The following is a 20,213-nucleotide window of genomic DNA, read 5'->3' on the forward strand; positions in this document are numbered from 1 at the left end:
CTCAACTTTTGTTGTATCTGGGAAAATCCTAATCTTTCTTTTACTTTGAAGGTTATCTTTGCTGGATACAGTGATCTTGGTTGACACATTTTTTTTTCTTTCAGTACTTTAAATATCATCCCACTCTCTTGTGGCCTGCAAAGTTTATACTGAGAAATCCACTGATAACCTTATGGAAGCTCCGTTGTATGTGATGAATCACTTTTCTCTCACTGCTTTCAAGATTCTCTCATTGTCTTTTTGACTTTACGTAATTTGATTATAATGTGTTTTTGTGTGGTTCTCTTTGACTTTATGCTAATTTAAGACTGAGTTTCTTGAATCTGTATGTCCATTTCTTTCATCAGATTTGGAAATTTTTTAGCTGTTATTTCTTCAAATAAGCTTTCTGCCCCTCTCTCTTCTCCTTCTGGGATTCCCATAATGCATATATTGTTCTGTTGGTAAATGTCCTGTAAGTCTCAGGCTTTATTTGCTCTTTTTCCTTTTGCTCCTCTGACTTGATGATTTCAAATGACCTGTCAACGTCACCAATTCTTCCTTCTGCTTGTTAAGTCTGCTGTTGAAGCCCTCGAATGAATTTTTCAGTTCAGTTACAGTATTTTTCACCTCTTGATTTTCTGTTCAGTTCTTTTTTAGATTCTATCCTTTTGTTGATATTCTGTGGTTATTCTCATTTTTTTCATGTATTATTTTCCTTATTTCATTTCATTTTTATTATCAGTGCTCTTTCTTTTTTAGCTTATTAAGCATTTTTATGACAGTTATTTTGTCTTCTTTTCCTGGTAGCTCATATATCTGGATTTCTTTAGGGTCAGTTTCTGGAGTTTTACTTTGTTGCTTTCATTGGGCCATGTTTCCCTATTTCTTTGTGTGCCTTGTAATCTTTTGTTGGGGTTTGGGCCTTTGAATAAGACAACCACCTCTCCCAATCTTTGTGAACTGGCTTCATATAGGGGATAACCTTCACTAATCAGCCTGGCTGCAGGTTCTAAAATATCTCAAACCTTTTTTGATCTCTTTCACCTTCTGACACCTGCCTGTGGCACCGCAGCTCTATCACACTGATTGTCTCTGTTTCAGTGGCTTCTGTTTCCCTAGCACCACCAGTCCTGTCAGTGCTCTGAGTAACGTGAGACAAAAATCTATTTTCTTGGGAAGCTCTCATAAAAGTCAGAATTTTTGACAAACAGTCCACTGCTGTTTCTGTCCTGAGGGAGGATCACCAGTATGGGGAGTTTCCTTCTGGTTTCTCTGAACTATTCCACGGGGGTTTACTTCTGGTTTCTCTGCACTATGCCACATGAGGGGGGCCATGGACAGGCACATTTTCCTACCCCTTTTGCTAGAACCCCTTCTTGGTTTTACAATAGCCTGTGTGCTGTAGCTTCTGAACTAATCTCTAGAGCTCTCACAATGTTATTCTGGTCTATTTTCTTGTTAACTTAGTGTCTCTGTAGGGGAAGGAAGACCTGTCTGTTATCCTAGTCTGCTAGATACTTAGTCTGCCATCTTGCAGCTATCACTCTCTAAAGACTAAAGAATTTTGAATAACCCAGTCAGTGACTGAGGAAGTATCTTGAGAAACAGGTACCATAAAATTTTGCTTGAGTTACTCCTACAAGTGCCAGCAAATGAGGTCTTGATGAATTCAGCTCTTGGGTGAATTTCAAGCAGGTGGGGACATATTGGGATTGGTTAGTTTATGATAAACTTATATTTATCTCTAAGAGGTGGCATTAGTGTGGCCATGTCTGAGGTGTTCTGGTCACTGGATTATTGGATTATCCAAGTCTCCAGGTTTCTTATGATCTATTATACTTCAAAAAGGAGCTTCAAGTAGAGGATCTTTTTCAGTATTGAGCACAAAGATTCTCCTATGCATAGGCATTAAAAGATATGATTTGAAAAGAAAAGATCTTTGTAGCACCTCTGTTTCTCATGTGGATTTCACATAAAGCTTGCAAATCTGCTCTTTAAGAGGCAACTTTATAGGGGGAAGGGATCTATGAATGTTCTGGGACCTTTTGTGTGTATGGCCCAGGAGACTAGGGCAAATGGAGAAGCTGATTGAGAAAACCTAGGCACCAAATGTGCATTCTGGGAGGCTAAGTCCCAGTTACTCAAAATATGTTGGTCAAAAACAGAATGAGAATTAAAAGTACCTTAAAGAGGGACACGAATTCCTTAGTGTGAGAGTCATAAGTAGCTTCAGTGAAAAGCCAGAATGTATGACCACACCTTCTGTTGACGTTAAGATTTCAAAAGCTGACATTTTCAAATAGTCAGTGATAGCTCTTCAAGAAAAAACTGACAGTATGTTTTGGAGATTTTCTTGTCTGTTTGCTTAAGTTAGAAATGACAAGGGTAGAGGAAAGGTATATTTTGGAGATATATTCAAAATAAACTGAGAAAGCAGTATACAAAAAGGGGTTTTTGAGTCTAATTGCTGTGGTTAAAATTTTAATTCATATTTTCCCTAGTGTATGGTATTGTTCAAATGACTTAACTTCTCTCCACTTTATCAATGGTTAAATGGGAATGATAATAATAATGCCTACTTCATAGAGCTGTTGAAATAATTGACACTTGAGAGTAGGTAAAAGTTAGCTAGGTTCTTGCTGCTTAAAGTGCAGTTTGTGGACTAGCAACATCTAGCACAGTGCCTTGCACATTGTAAGCTTTCAGTGTATTTTAGTTGCTATGATGTTGAGAATAGTAATAATTATAATGATGATGGGTAAATAGGTTGAGACCAGGTTGGAGGAGGACAGAATACTGGCCAAGCTCATTCAATCATTCATTCAATCTTTCAATTCTGCACTAATTATAATACGATATAGTTGACATAATAGAAAATGGCAGCAGCTTAAACAAATAAAAATGTATTTCTGTTTCTCACAATAATCTGAGTATAAGCAGTGATATGACAGCTCTAGAGGTTCAGAAGCCCAGGCTCCATTTATCTTATTTCTCTACCATCACTAAGGTATTGTCCTTATCTGCATGGTCCTAGGTGGCTTACCACCATGTCCACATTCCAATTGGATGGAAGAGGAAAAAAGGGGAAGTAGATCATTTCACAGATTACTTCTCACTGCTGAGCACAGAATCTCTAGCCCCACCCAAGAACTACTGAATCAGAATCTACATTTAACAAGATCTCAGTTTATTTATAGATTCATTAAAGTTTCATAAGAACTGGGCTAGATAAAGTGGGATAACAGGGATAGAATAAATAGGTGTAGGAGGGAGCTCAGGAATAAACTTCAAAATGGGGCCTTCTGAGGGCTATTCTATAGAATGTTTGGATTTGTGTGCCCATTGTCTCCACATGTCTATATTTGAAGATTTTTAAGAGGGCGTTTCCTGCTATCTTTATTATAGGGCTATAGTATATGTGACCAGAGGTAGAAAATGATGTGTTAACTATTGACAGCTCCAAATTTATTTATTTATTCCTCTGAAAAATAGATCCACACGTAGAAATAATTTCTTCTCAGAATCAACAATAATAGATAACTCAAATTATCTTTAGCACAACAGAGAGAGACTATGATTTGTCAAGTTTCAGAATGGCTAAGGATTAGGAGTTCTTATTCTATATTTGAGGCTAATTTTGACTCGGGGAAATTCACTTCTTTAGGTTTCTTTCTTGATAAGCAACATAGGGCTGCTTGCTGTGCTCAGAGGATTACCAAAAGAAATATCTGTAGTAGTTGCTTCAGAAAACACACACACACACACACACACACACACACAAATAGATGCTAGTTAAGAGCATTTTTAAGGGATTGTGCTAACTACTAACACTCAAATGCCCACTCTATACTGCTCGGTACTAGATGCTTTGCATATATTTAATACTCATTCCAATTCCAATTGAACAGTATTAATATTTTTATTTTAAAATTGATAAAACTGATGCCCAGAGGGGTTAACTTCCCTAAGGTCCCAAGGCTGGTAAATTATGAAGCTGGAATTTTAGCCCAAGGCTAACTCCACTCCTTGGCCTTCACTATAGTATGAACTGAATGTAAAGTATGACAAAATCCACTGTAGATGGAGGTCCCTTAAAGCAGATATATTCTCTAAAAAGATTATGAAAAATGGAAAGAATCATAGAATATTGAAGTTGAAAGTTATTTTACAAATAATCTACTTCAATTATCTCTCATTTTATAACAGAGTAAATTGAGGACCTGAAGATGGAAAATGACTTGTGCCCAAGGTATTCTAGCTAGTCATTCATAAAGGTAGGATCAGAATTCAGGTTTTCTGAATATTAATCTCACTTTTTCTACTACAACTTTGTCTCTTATGTTCTAGTCTTGAGTGATTAAAATGCTTGAAAACTTTTATCTTATTTAATCATTGGGTGGGCCTCCAGTTAGCAGCAGTTTATTATACTTTACATGTCAGATCCTTTGTTTTCCTCAAACAGCTCAAAGATTTTAAATATGTCTATACATATTAAGGGATTTTACCCATTTCTCTTTTTTCGTGGCTGGAGACTGTCTTGGTGGAAAATGCCTAAATGGTATTTGTGCCAACATATACTAAGCCAGAGAATGATACTTGTATCTGGCTATCTAAGGCCCTTTTCACTCCAGGGAACATAGTATTCATATGCTAGAAACTGGCAGGCACCTGAATTACACAAAATTCAAAAGATAAATAGTATTAGACTTTTATGCCAGAAGAAATTTCTCATTTAATCACTTACAAAGCAGGTAAAACATTTTTCTGATTCCACTAAGAGTCTATAAGTTCATATACCCCCACCTCTCAACCTCATTGAGGTAATAAGTAAAAGTAAGTCATAGGGATCTTAATGTTCTGTACATAATTTCTGTTATTGATGTTTTTTGTTAATCATGGCATACTCAGAGTTTTAATAAACCTTAGTAAAGCAATTTTCTGGAAAGTATCTGGCATACTTGGTCTTCCCACTCTCAGAATTAGAACTGCAAACATCAGGGCTGGCCTGGTGGTGTAGTGGTTAAGTTCACATGCTCCACTTTGGTGGCCTGGTGTTCACTGTTTTGGATCCTGGGTATGGACCTATGCACAGCTTATTGAGCCATGCTGGGGCAACATCCTACATACAAAATAGAGGAAGATTGGCACAGATGTTAACTCAGCAACAATCTTCATCAGAAAAAAAAGCCCTGCAAATATCAGTTGGATATTAATTATTTTATTCATTCAATGATTTATTCTCTCAATAAAAACTAATTGAGTACTTACTATATACCAGATATAGGGTTAGGAGCTCAAGATACCAATATGAATCAGTCACAGATCACACCATCAAATGTCAATAATATAGTAGGAAATCCAGAAAAGTAAACAAGTGATTACAAGAAAGAGTGATACAATTTATGATATTGCACAGGGGGATGTGGAGGACATAAGAAGAAAATGAGACTGGAAGTCAAGGAAGGTTTCGTGGAGGAAGTGGCTCTTCAGCTGAAATCTGAAATGCAAATGCGAATGAAGTTAAATTGGAAAGCGAAAAAGGAATTTATTGGGGTGGAGGGGATGGAGATGAACCTGGAATCAGATCATGAGAACTTTGGGTACTAAACTGCAAAATTTGAATTTTGTATTGAGAGTATTGAAAAGACAATGAAAGTTATTAACCAGTGACACACATCTTTGGAAGTTTTATGGAAGTCAGATAAGAGGGTACCTAGACAAGGGGCAGGAAGACTAGTTAGGAATCTACTGTATGGTCCAAGATTGCTTACAGCCTGTCCACATTTCATTTGGCAAAAAGGAGGAGGGGAGGGAAAAATCCAAGCAAGAATTTTTAGGGTTCTGAGTTAGGATAGTGGCGGTGGGAACACAGAGAAAAGGGCAGAGTTTAATGATAATAAAGCACTTTAGGACGTAGTGATCATTGGCTCCAGAGTATGTCTTTTAACTCTTAGTAGGAGAATCTTATATTAGGGAAAAAGAGGATGAGGTATTTTATTATTTCATTTTATTTCTTTCTGCTTTGTTAACAATTTTCATTTTGGAAGTTATTTTTCTATTAAGGTAACATTGGTTTATAACATTATATAAATTTCAGATATACAACATTATATTTCAATTACTATGTTGATTAAATCATTTTCACCACTCAAAGACTAATTATCATGCGTTACCATACATATATGCCTAATCATTCCTTTTGCATTCCTCACCCTCTTTTCCCCCTGGTAACCACCAATCCAATCTCTGTATCCATGTGTTTGTTTGTTGTTGTTTTTATCTTCTATTTATGACTGAAATAATATGACATTTGACTTTCCCCTCTGATTTATTTTGTTTAGCGTATCTTCAAGGTCCATCCATGTTGCAGCAAATGGTAAGATTTTATCCTTTTTTTATGCTAAGTAGTATTCCACTGTGCATATATACCACATCTTCTTTATCCATTCATACCTTGATGGGCACGTAGGTTGTTTCCAAGTCTTGGCTATTGTGATTAATTCCAGAATGAACATAGGGGTGCATATATCTTTACAGATTTGTGTTTTCATGATCTTTGGATAAATACCCAGCAGTGGAATAGCTTGATCCTATGGTAGTTCTATTCTTAATTTTTTAAGGACTCTCCATACTGTTTTCCATAGTAGCTGCACCAGTTTGCATTCTCACCAACATTCCCACCTTCCCAAAACTGCTCTAAAAGTGTAAACTCTTAAAGAAAAAGAACTTATGGTAGATATAAAAAGAAGATAAAAAGATTCAAAGTATATCACTACAAAAGCGTCACAAAATACAAATGAAATCAGCAAGAGAGGAAGAGAGGAAAAAACTAAAAAAGAGAAAGAAAACAATGAAGAAAATGACAATAGTAAGTATTTACACATCAATAACTACTTTAAATGTAAATAGACTAAACTGACCAATCAAAAGATGTAGAGTGGCTGAATGGATTTTTAAAAAGGATCCAATAATATGCTTTCTACAAGAGACTCACTTTAGATTTAAGGACACATTGGCTGAAAGTGAAGTGATGAAAGAAGATATTTCATGCAAATGGTAATTAAAAGAGAGCAGGGATGGCTATAATTATATAATACAAAGTGGACTTTAGTTCAAAAACTATGACAAGAGACAAAGAATGTCATTACATAATGAAAAAGTGAAATATATATGCACCAACATCAGAGCACCTAAATATATTAAGCAAAGATTGACAGATCTGTAGAGGAAGAAGACAAATCCTCTGCCCACTAGGAACTTCTGGCTGGGCTATGAATTAAATTCACATGAGACAGAATAACAGGATAAAATCAAACAAAGCTTTATAACATGTATACTTGGGAGAAACCCAAATGGCAGAGGCTGTTACCTTAAATACTATCTTCAGCTAAAGACAAAGGAGGATGTTAGGAGTGGGAGGAGTCAGTTGTGGGAAATTACCAGAAAAGTACAGTAAACAAGAGTAAGGTTATTATGCAGATTTAAGTCCTTGCCTTCCACATTGATAAGAGTTTCTAGAGATAAGGTCATCCCCCCTTCTTCCTGGTACAGAGAGGGAGATACCTTTACAAATGGAAATTTCCCTTACCAATGTAAATGTCTGCTACAAGGATAACTTCTACTTTTCAGAGCTTCTTCCTCGTTTGCAGTTTCTTAAAAGTAACCAGCCCCAAATAATCCTCATGCCAAAGAGATACATTTCAGGGTGGCTAATTATGATCCCCCACAGGTCTGAAGGAGAAATAGACAGAAATACAATAATAGTAGGAGACTTTAATACCACACTTTCAATAAATGGATATATGATTCAGACAGAAAATCAATGAGGAAACAGCAAATTTAAACAAGACTGTATGACAAATGGGTCTAACATACATATACAGAACATTTCACTAAAAAGTAGCAGAATACACATTGTTCTCAAGCACACATACAACATTCCCCAGGATAGATCACACATTAGGTCACAAAATAAGTCCTAAGAGGTTTAAGAAGGTTGAAATAAACCAATAATGTTTTCTGACTACAATGGAAGAAAACTAGAAATCAGTAACAAAGGAAAATAAGAAAATTCACAAATACATAGAAATTAAACAACACATATTTGAATAATCATTGGGTCAAAAAAAATCAAAAGGGACATTAGGAAATATATTGAGACAAAAATAAAGAAAACAAACAAATGAAAACATATGGAATACAGCAAAAGTGTTAAGAAGAAGGAAGTTTACAGCAATAAATACATACTTTAAAAAGTAGAAGTACCTCAAATAAACAATCTAACTTTACACCACAAGGAGCTAGAAAAAGAAAAAACTAGCTCAAAGTTAACAGAAGGAAGGGAATGATAAAAATTACAGCAAGAAGAAGGAAATAGAGAATAAAAAAGTAATTTAAAAATTGACAAAACTAAGAGGTGGTTCTATGGAAAGATTAAAAAAGTAGTCAAACCATTAGCCAGACTAACCAAGAAAAAAAGAGAGATGATTCAAATCAACAAAAGTAGAAATAAAAGAGGAGAAATCACAATACCACAGAAATACAAAAGATCATAAAGGACTATTATAAAAAATTTTAGTCCAAAAAATTGGACAACCTAGAAGAAATCAATAAATTCCTAGAAACATACAACCGACAAACTGAATCAAGAAGAAATCATAAGCCTGAACAGAGCAATAACAAAAACGGAAATTTAATCAGTAATAAAAAAGTCACCCAACAAAGAAAAACCCAGGAAAAGATGTCTTCACAGGTGAATTATACCAAATATTTAAAGAAGAATCAATTATAATACTTTTTAAACTCTTCCAAGAAAATTAAAATGAAAGGAGGACCACTAAATTCACTGTATGAGGCCAACATTGTCCTGATACCAAAGCCAAAGACCCCACTAGAAAAGAAAACTAACAGCCAAATATCCCTGATGAACACCAATGCAAAAATCCTCTAAAAATAGTAGCAATTCTAATTCAATATCACATTAAAGGAGCATACACCATGATCGAGTGGGATTTATTCTTGTGATATAAGGATGGTTCCACATATGCAAATCAATCAATGTGATACACCATATTAACAGAAAAAAGAATAAATTGACATGATCATCTCAATAGATGAAGAAGAAGCATTTGACAAAGTTCAACACCGTTTCATAACATTTATATGAATCAAGTATATTGGTATACTTGATTACATCAATCAAGTATAGAAGGAAGTTAATTCAACACAGTAAAGGCTATACATCACAAGCCCACAGCTAGCATCATACTCAGTGGTGAAAACTGAAAGATTTTCTCCAAGATCTGGAACAAGGCAAAGATGTACACTCTCACCACTTCTATTCAATATAGTGTGGGAAGTCCTAGTTAGAACAAATAGGCAAGAAAAAAAAGTTATCCAAATTAGGAAGGAAGAAGTTAAGTTACTTCTGTTTACGGATAATATGAAACTGTATGTAGAAAATCCTAAAGATTCCACACACTCACACACAAACTTTTAGAACTAAAAAACAAATTCAGTAAAGTCACAGGGTACAAAATCAGCAGAAAAAATCAGTTTCACTTCTATACACCAAAAATGAACTATCTGAAAAGGAAATTTCAAAAAATCTCATTTACAATAGCATCAAAAATAATAAAATACTTAGCAATAAGCTTAAGATAGAAGGTGAAAGAGGTAAACTAAAATTTTAAAACACTGATGAAAGAAATTAATGTAAGCAAAAATAAATGGAAATATATCCCATGTTAATGGATTAGAAGAATTAATATGGTTAAAATGTCTATATTACCCAAAGTGATCTAGAGATTCAATGCAGTCTCTATCAAAATTCCAATGGAGGGGCTGGCCCTGTGGCCAAGTGGTTAAATTTGCGCACTCAGCTTCGGTGGCCCAGTGTTTCACCAGTTCGGATCCTGCATGTGGACATGGCACTGCTCATCAAGCCATGCTGAGGTGGCATCCCACATGCCACAACTAGAAGGGCCCACAACTAAAAATACACAACTATGTACCGGAGGGCTTTGAGGAGAAAAAGGAAAAATTAAATCTTAAAAAAAATCCCAATGGAATTCTTTACAGAAATAGAAGAATAATTCTAAAATTGATATGGAACCACGAAAGGCCCAGAATAGCCGAAGTGATTTTGAGCAAGAGCCAAAGTGATTTTGAGTGAGAACAAAACTGAAGGCATTATACTTCCTGATTTCAAAACATATTTCAAAGCTACAGTAACAAAAATTGTATGGTACTGGCATAAAAACAGACATATAGACCAATGGAACAGAATACAGAGCCTGAAATATACCCATGCATGTATAATCGACTGATCTTTGGCAAAGCTGCCAAGAATACAAAAGGGGGAAAGAATAGTCTCTTGAATACACTGCTCTGGGAAAATTGGGTATCCACTTTAAAAAATGAAATGTACCCTTATATTACAAGGTACACCAAAATAAACTCAAAATGCATTAAAGGCTTAAACATCAGACCTGAAAACATAAAGCTCCTTGAAGAAAACATAGAGGAAAACCTTCTTTACTTTGACCTTTGTAATGATTTCTTGGACATGACACCTAAAGCACAAGCAAAAAAAGCAAAAAAAAAAAAAAAAAAAAAAGGAACAAATCAGAGGACAAAACCACTGCACAGCAGAGGAAACAGTGGATAAAACAAAAAGACAACCTATAGAATAGGAGAAAATATTTGAAAACCAGGTATCTGATAAAGGGTTAATACCTAAGATGTATAGAGGACTCCAACAAATCAACATAAACAAATAAAGAGATTAAAAAATGGGAAAATTAATTTAATAGACATTTCTCCAAAGGAGACATACAAATGGCTGAAAAGGTGCTCAACACCACTCATCGTCAGGAAAATGAAAACCAAAGCAACAATTAGATATCACCTCAAACCTGTTAGGATGGCTATTATCACAAAACCAAGAAATAAGTGTTGGTGAGGAGGTAGAGAAAAAGAAACCCTTGTACTCTGTTGGTGAGAATGTAAATTGGTGCAGTCACTATATAAAATAGTATGGAGGTTTCTCAAAAAATTAAAATAGAACTACCATATGATCCAGAAATCACACTTCTGAGTATATATCCAAAGAAATTCACGTCAGGATCTTGAAGAGATATCTACACTCCTATATTCACTGAAGCATTATTCACGGTAGCCATGGCGTGGAAGCAATCTAAATAACCATTGGTGGACAAATGGATAAAGAAAACATAGTATATACACACAATGGAATATTATTCATTCTTACAATAGAAAGAAATTCTACCATTTCCAACAACATGGGTAAACTTAGAAGAAATGCTAAGTGAAATAGGGCATCTGGCACAGAAAGACAAATACTATATGATACTACTTACATGAGGAATCTCAAATAGTCAAACTCACAGAAGCAGAGAATAGAATGGTAGTTTCCAGGGGCTGGGGGAAGAGAGAAAAGGAGAAGTATCAGTCAAAGAGTACACAGTTTCAGTTATACAAGATGAATAAGTCCTAGAGATCTACTGTATAGCATACAGCATAGAGTTCATAATACTGTATCGTATACTTAAAAATTTACTAAGAAGGTAGATCTTATGTTGTTATCACAAACACTAGTAACAATAAAGTAGGAGAGCAAGTGGATGCTTTTAGAGGTGATGGATATATTTATGGTATAGACTGTGCTGATGATTTCATGGATGTATACTTATCTCCAAATTCATCGTTTTATACATTAAATATGTACTCTTTTTTGTATGTCAATTATAACTCAATAAAGTGGTTTCTTTTTTAAATTGAGAGTGAGGGGTTCAAGATGGTAACATAGGAAGATTCTGAACTCACATCCTTCCATAGACACAACCAATCTACAGCTAAATATGGAGCAATTCTCTCTGAAAAAGACCTGAAACCTAGATGAACAGCTCCTCCAGAGCAAAGGATAAAAGGACCAAATCCAGCTGGGTAGGAGAGTCAGAGACACAGCACAATGTCCCATAGTCAGGAGGAATCTCATAAATATGTAGCTTTTCCCTGAGGAGCAATGCATTCATGCCACACATTAAGTACCCCAACCCTTGGGACCTGCACCAGTGAGGCAAGCCCCCAAAATCTCTGACTTTGACAAACAACAGGGCTTATGACCATAACCATAGTGCTGTAGGGAGCAGAGATTCTGCTCTTAAAGTGTTCACATGCCATCTCCCTTGCCATGAGACCCATTGCAGAAGCAGCAGTTTGAAAAGTGCCCAGGCAATATGTGAAGGTGGTTTGTCTGATAATCTTTGTCAGTAACTTTGTTAATATTCCATATATGAGTTAAATCATACAATGTTAGTCTTTGTCTGGTTTATTTCACTTAACATGATGCCCTCAAAGTCCATCCATGTGGCCGTGAATGGGAAGATTATGTCATTTTTATGACTGAGTAGTATTCCATTGTATATATATACACCACATCTTCTTTATCTAATCACCAGTCGATGGGCACTTGGATCGCTTCCACATCTTGGCTATTGTGAATAATGCTGCAATGAACATAGGGGTGCATAAGTTTCTTTGAGTTGCTGATTTCAAGTTCTTTGGATAAATACCCAGTAGTGGGATAGCTGGGTCATATGGTAATTCTATTTTTAATTTTTTGAAAAATCTCCATACTGATTTCCAAAGTGGCTGCACCAGTTTGCATTCCCATCCGCAGTAGATGAGGGTTCCCTTTTCTCCACATCCTTTCCAACATTTGTTATTTTTTTTCTTGGTGATTAGCATCTCCCTGATGATTAGCGATGTTGAGCATTTTTTCATGTGCCTATTGGCCATCTGTATATCTTCTTTGGAAAAATATCCGTTCATATCCTCTGCCCACTTTTGGATTGGGTTGTTTATTTTTTTGTAGTTCAGTTGTCTGATTTCTTTATGTATTATGGAGATTAACCTCTTATACGATGTATGATTTGCAAATATTTTCTCCCAGTTGGCGGGTTGTTTTTCGTTTTGATCATCGTTTGCTTTGCCTTCCAGAAGCTCTTTAGTCTGATGAAGTCCCACCTGTTTATTTTTTCTTTTGCTTCCCTTGTATGAGTAGACATTGTATTTGTAAAGATTCTTTTAAGGCTGATGTTAAAGAGTGTACTGGCTATATTTTCTTCCAGAAGTTTTATGGTTTCAAGTCTTACCTTCAAGTCTTTGAAACATTTTGAGTCTATTTTTGTGTATGGAGAAAGATAATGGTCTACTTTCATTCCTCTGCATGCGGCTGTCCCGTTTTCCCAACACCATTTATTGAAGAGGCTTTCCTTTCTCTGTTGTATGTTCTTGGCTCCTTTGTCGAAGATTAGCTGTCCATAGATGCATGGTTTTATTTCTTGGCTTTCAATTCTGTTCCATTGATCTGTGTGCCTGTTTTTGTAACAGTACCATGCTATTTTGAAGACAATAGCTTTATAATATGTTTTGAAGTCAGGGATTGCGATGCCACCAGCTTTGTTCTTGTTTCTAAGGATTGCTTTGGCTATTTGGGGTCTTTTGTTGCCCCATATGAATTTTAAGATACTTTGTTCTATTTCTGTGAAGAATGTCATTGGGATTCTGATTAGGATTACATTGAATGTGTAGATTGCTTGAGGTAGAATGGGCGCTTGAACTATGTTTATTCTTCCACTCCATGTACATGGAATATCTCTCCATTTCTTTACATCATCATCAATTTCTTTCAGTAATGTCTTATATTTTTCCTTGTAGAGGTCCCTCACCTCTTTAGTTAAATTTACTCCCAGATATTTTATTCTTGTTGTTGCAATTGTAAATGGGGTTGTATTCTTGAGTTCTTGGTCTGTTAGTTCTTTATTGGAGTATATAAATGCCACCGATTTTTGTAAGTTGACTTTGTATCCTGAAACTTTCCTGTAGTTGTTGATTACTTTCTAATCGTTTTACAATGTATTCTTTGGGGTTTTCTATATATAAAATCAGGTAGTCTGCAAAAAGTGAGAGTTTCACTTCTTCAGTGCCTATATGGAATCCTTTTATTTCTTTTTCTTGCCTAACTGCTCTGGACAAAACCTCTAGTACTACCTTTAGTAAGAGTGATGAGAATGGGCACCCTTGTCTTGTTCTTGTTCTCAGCGGGATGGCTTTCAGTTTTTCCCCATTGAGTATGATGTTTGCTGTTGGTTTGTCATCTATGGCCTTTATTACATTGAGGTATTGTCCTTCTATACACATTTTATTGAGAGTTTTCATCATGAACTGGTGTTGGATCCTGTAAATGCTTTCTCTGTGTCTATGGAGATGATCGTGTGGTTTTTCTTCCTCCTTTTGTTAATATGGTCTATCACATTGATTTATTTGTGGATGTTGAACCATCCCTGTGCCCTGGTATAAATCCCACTTGATCATGTTGTATGATCTTTTTAATGTATTGCTATATTCGGTTTGCCAATATTTTGTTGAGGATTTTTGCATCTATGTTCATCAGTGATATTGGCCTACAATTTTCTTTCTTTGTGCTGTCTTTGTCTAGCTTTTACATAGTGTGATATTGGCCTCGTAGAATGTGTTAGGAATATTTCTGTCTTCCTCAGTTTTTTGGAATAGTTTGATAAGAATAGATAAAACATTGTCTTTGAATGTTTGGTAGAATTCTCCAGAGAAGCCATCTGGTCCTGGACTTTTATTTTTTGGGAGGTTGTTGATTACTGTTTCAATCTCTTTACTTGTGAATGGTCTATTCAGATTCTCTCTTTCTTCTCAATTCAGTTTAGTGAGGTTGGAAGAGTCTAAGAATTTATCCTTTTCTTCTAGATTGTCCAGTTTGTTGGCATATACTTTTTTCTAATATTCTCTTATAATCTTTAGTATTTCTGTGGTATCCATTGTAATTTCTTCTCTTTCATTTCTAATTTTACTTACTTGAGCCTTCTCTCTTCTTTTTCTTAGTCTGGCTAAGGGTTTGTCAATTTTGTTTATCCTCTCAAAGAACCAGCTCCTTGTTTCATTTATCCTTCCTACAGTCTTTTTTGTTTGAATTTCATGTATTTTTGCTCTAATTTTTATTATTTCCCTCCTTATGCTGAGTTTGGGCTTTGTTTATTCTTCTTTTTCTAATTCTGTTAAGTGTAGTTTAAGATTGCTTATTTAAGCTGTTTCTTACTTGTTAATGTGGGCCTGTTTTGCTATAAATTTCCCTCTTAGGGCTTCTTTTGCTGCATCCCATAAAAGTTGGTATGGTGTGTTTTCATTCTCATTTGTCTCCAAATTTTTTTGAGCTAACTGCTGCCAATCCTCCTCTTTTCGCTGAGGAAGACTGGCCTTGAGCTAACATCCACGCCCATCTTCCTCTACTTTATATGTGGCACGCCTACCACAGCATGCCATGCCAAGTGGTGCCATGTCCACATCTGGGATCTGAACTGGCAAACCCCTGGCTGCGGAGAAGCAGAACGTGCACACATAACTGCTGTGCCATCAGGCCGGCCCCTGTCTCCAAATATTTTTTGATTTCCCCCTTTATTTCTTCAACAACTCATTGGTTCTTCAGTAGCATGTTGTTTAGTCGCCACCTTTTTGTTCCTTTTCCAGCTTTTTTCTTGTACTTGATTTCTAGTTTCATGGCATTCTGGTTAGAACAGATACTAGATATCATTTCAGTCTTCTTAAATTTGTTGAGGTTTGTCTTGTTTCCCAGTATATGGTCTATCCTCAAGAATGTTCCATGTGCACTTGAGAAGAATGTATATTCTGCTGTTTTTGGATGGAATGCTCTCTATCTATCTATTAAGTTCATCTCGTCTAGTTTTTCATTTAAGTCCACTATCTCCTTGTTGACTTTTCATCTGGATGATCTATCCATTGATATTAAGTGGGGTGTTGAGGTCCTCTGCTATTACTGTGCTGTCATTGATATCTCCTTTTAGGTTTGTTAATGGTTGCTTTATGTACTTTGCTGCTCCTGTGTTAGGTGCGTACATGTTTCTAAGTGTTATGTCTTCTTGGTAGAGAGTCCCTTTTATCATTATATACTGCCCCTCCATGTCTCCCTTTACCGGTTTTATGTTGAAATCTACTTTGTATGATGTAAATATGGCAACACCTGCTTTCTTTTGTTTGACATTAGCCTGGAGTATTGTCTTCCATCCCTTTACTCTGAGCCTATGTTTTTCTCTAGAGCTGAGATATGTTTCCTAGAAGCAGCATTTTATTGGGTCTCGTTCTTTAATCCTTCCTGCCACTCTGTGTCTTTTGATTGGAGAATTCAATCCATTTACATTTAGAGTGATTATTGATATATGAGGGCTTAATATTGCCACCTTATTGCACATTTCCTAGTTCTGCATTTCCTTTGTTTCCCATCCTGTATATTTTGGACTACCGATTTAATTAGGTAGTTTTCTCTGCTGGTTTTCTTCATTTCCCCCTTGTTTATCATCAATGACTCTATTCTAATTATTTGTTTAGTAGTTACCATTAGGTTTGTATAAAAAGTCTCATAGTTGAGATAGTCCATTTTCTGATAGCCTCTTATTTCCTTAGACTATTCTGATGCCATCCCTTTTCTCTTGCCCTTCTAAGTTATTTTTGTTATATCCTTTTCCATCTTCTGTTGTGAGTTTGTGCTTAAAATGATGAGATCATTTTTGTTTTGGTGTTTTCCTTTTCTTTATCCTTGATGTTAAATCTAAGTGTTTACTACCATGATCTGATAGAGAAATTCCATTTTTGACTATTGCCTACCTATTCATGTCCTTGCTCAGGGTTTTGTAGCCCCTTTCTTATTTTTTTCCCTCAAGTATGAGGGCCTTCTTGAGTATTTCTTGTATGGGTGGTCTAGTGGCAGTGAACCCCCTTAGCTTTTGTTTGTGTGGGAAAGGTTTTTATTTCTCTGTCATATCTGAAGGAAATCCTCGCGGGAAAGAGTATTGTTGGTTGCAAGTTTTGTCTTCAAGTATTTTGAATATATCATGCCACTCTTTCCTAGCCTGTAAGGTTTCTGCTGAGAAATCCACCGAAAGCCTGATAAGGGTTCCTTTGTAAGTTATTTTCTTCTGCCTTACTGCCCTTAGTATTTTTCCTTTGTCCTTGACTTTTGCCAGTTTCACTACTATATGCCTTGGAGTGGGTCTTTTTACATTGACAAAATTAGGAGATCTGGAGGCTCTTTCACATGGATTTCTAGCTCCTTCCTCAGGTTTGGGAGTTTCTCAGCAATTATTTCTTTGAAGAAGCTTTCTGCTCCATTCTCCTCTTCCCCCTCTTGAATACCTATAATCCTTATGTTGTATTTACTTATTGAGTCAGATACTTCTCTGAGAGGTTCTTCATTTCTTTTTAGTCTTAGTTCTCTCTTCTCCTCCATCTGAAGCATTTTTATAGTGCTATCTTCCAGCTGGCTGATTCTGGCCTCCATATTGTCGGCTCTGTTGTTTAGGGAGTCCAGATTTTTCTTTATTTAATCTATTGTGGTTTTCATCTCCAGTAATTCTGATTGGGTTTCCTTTATGGTTTCAATCTCCTTTGTGAAGAAGCTCCTGAATTTGTTAATTTGTCTTTCTGTGTTTTCTTGTAACACATTGAGTTTTTTTTATGATAGCTGTTTTCAATTCTTTGTCATTTAGGTTATGGATTTCTATGCCTTCAGATTTGGTTTCTGGGTACTTGTCACTTTCCTTCTGGTCTGGAGATTTAATATACCTACTCATACTGCTTGATGGAGTAGGTTTTTGCTTCCTAATGGTGCTCTTATCTAGTCACAGCTGTCAAATACCACCACTAGATGAGGCTCAGGCTCTGTCTAGTCTGGGTCCCACATCAACAGGGGCTCCCCAGCTCCAGCAACTGACTGCTTTTCTCTCTGAGTGACTTATTGATGGCAGATCTGGAGCACTGGGTAGAGGGAGGGGTACTCTCCTTCCACAGCACTTTCCCTAGCTCTTGCTTGTCTGTTCAGAGCTCTGGGCAATTGCTGGACTGTGCACTTTCCCTTTCCCTCAGCTGCTGCTCGCTTGCTTGCCACTATTTGTTCCAGGTGATAGTGGGGCTGGAGTGTTAGGCGAGGATAGGGCACCTCTGCTCACGTGCATACTATACCCACCACCACTGCCATGCTCTCTGCACCATGCTGCAGATGAATCTGGGGCTGTGCACTTTCCCTGCTACCACCATCAAGCTGTCTGAAACTTAGCTCTGGGTGATTCTTTGGCTGGAGTGCTGGGCAGGCAAAGTGTACCTCCCTCACCTGTTCACTTTCCCCACCACAATTACCAGACTCTCCACACCGTGCTCCAAATGATTCTGGGGCTGGAGTACCAGATGGGGATGTGATGACCTTTTCACTTGTGCATTTCCTGCTACCATGGCCCATATCTCTCCACACAGCTTCTGCAGATCAGCTTCCACTTTCTCTGGAGGATCCACACCCCCCCCACATCATTCAGATGTATGGCTGTATGGGTCTCTAAGATGTCTTTTGTGATATGTATATGTCCTTGGTTGGTGTATGAATGTCATTTTGGTTATATTTTAGAGAGGAGACTCCAAGGGAAGAGCTCACTCTGCCATGATGCTGACGTCACCTCTCCCTTTATCTGCTAATCTTAAAGCCTCCACCACAGGGGCAGGAACCTGTTGGGACTCTCTCCAGGCACAGAGACACTGGTAGGAACCATTTTTATATTCTCCCGGTACCTTGCTGGTGCTGCTGGGCACCATATTTACATATTACCTCTAACCTACTAACACCACTGGGCATGTCCCACATCCATGTGGCGCCCACCTCCTTACCAGAGCTGGCAGCCAGGGGTCCCAACACTGCATTGCTCTTCTAGCTCTGCCAAAACCAACAGAAGTGTACCCCACTCCTGAGTCACTCCCACAGCCCCACAAAAGCAGGTGGGAATGTGCAGCCCACAGGGGATGCCCCTTGAGCACCTGGCTCTGGTTGTCAGGAGGGACTGTGTTTCTGGGCCCCACAGGTCTGAAACCATTGGAGAGACCATTCTTGGCAGGCTACCACCCCCAGGGCACTGTGTGGACAGCAGTCTGAAATACACCCCAAGTCTTCCTGTGGAAAAGGCCTATTTACTTATCCTGGAGCTTTAGCTCAAGGGTCATGCTTCAGGTTTACCACATGTCTAGGGGCTATGAAGTGCCCCTAGGAACATAGGCTGGGAGGTGCCATCTATGCACTCTTCCTTTGCCTCATTATAGCTCAATAGTACCTGTCAGAAAGGTACTCAATCACTCATATGGAGCCCCAACTTTTGCGACTGTGACCAAGAGAAAACCTCCAGATTGCCTGGTTTGGAGGCCAGCATGGTTTTCAATTGTGATCTCACTGGACTGTATATATTTGCATACCTTAAAAGCTGCTGCCTGAGGGTTTAGCTTTCCATAAGCCTGAAACTAGGGGCTGACTGAGATCCCCTCCTTTGGAATACTCACATCTTGGAACACATTCAACAACTGATAGCTAACAAGAATAAATCAGGTTGCTTAGATAATCACAAAGGTTTGAGAGACAACCAAGAGCCAGGGCAATGTTAAATGATAAAGTTCATCTCCTACACAAGGCCACGACTTCAAGGCTGGAAGAGATAACTGTGTCTCCTAATACATAGAAACAACACAGAGTCAAGCAAAATGTGGAGACTGAGGAATGCTCCAAACAAAAGAACAAGATAAAATACCTAGAAAAATAAACTTTAATTAAAGCTTAAATTAAAGGGAGAAGTAATTTACCTAATAAAGAGTTCAAACTAATGGTTATAAACATGCTCACCAGACTCAGGAGAAGAATGGAGGAACACAGCATGAACTTCAACAAAAGGAAAATGTAAGAAAGTACCAAATATAAGGTATAGAGCTGAATAATACAGTAGATGACCTGAAAAATACATTAGAGGGGTTCAACAGCAAATTAGGTGAAGCAGAAGAAATAGCCAGTGCACTGGAAGACATAGCAAGATAACTCACTCAAATAGAGCAGCAAAAAGAAAAAAAGGAAGGAAAAAAGTGAAGATAGCTTAAGAAACTATGGGATGACATCAAGCAGAATAACCTCCACATTATAGAGGCCCCAGTATGAGAAGAGAGAAATAAAGGGACAGAAAACCTGTTTGAAGAAATAATAGCTGAAAATTCCCCTAACATGGAGAAGGAAACAGACATCCAGATCCAGGAAGCCTTGAGGGTTTCAAACAAAAAGAACTCAAAGACACTTACACCAAGACATA

The 20,213-nt window shown here is 37.1% G+C and overlaps 1 protein-coding gene across 2 annotated transcripts in view; it reads left to right on the forward strand.

Annotated features, from left to right (window-relative positions):
• Nucleotides 1-19,664, forward strand: part of KLF8 (KLF transcription factor 8) — a 325,716-nt gene extending 306,052 nt beyond the window's left edge. The window contains exon 7 of one of the 2 annotated variants that reach the window (XM_070605585.1): nucleotides 18,506-18,636. The gene's annotated coding sequence lies outside the window, so the exon portion shown is untranslated. Of the gene's footprint in view, nucleotides 1-18,505 lie in introns of both variants that reach the window. The other variant, XM_070605587.1, reaches the window with a different exon arrangement.
• Nucleotides 19,665-20,213: the final 549 nt, after the last annotated feature.

Source organism: Equus przewalskii, chromosome X, assembly GCF_037783145.1.
Source record: "Equus przewalskii isolate Varuska chromosome X, EquPr2, whole genome shotgun sequence".
Taxonomy (NCBI): Eukaryota; Metazoa; Chordata; class Mammalia; order Perissodactyla; family Equidae; genus Equus; species Equus przewalskii.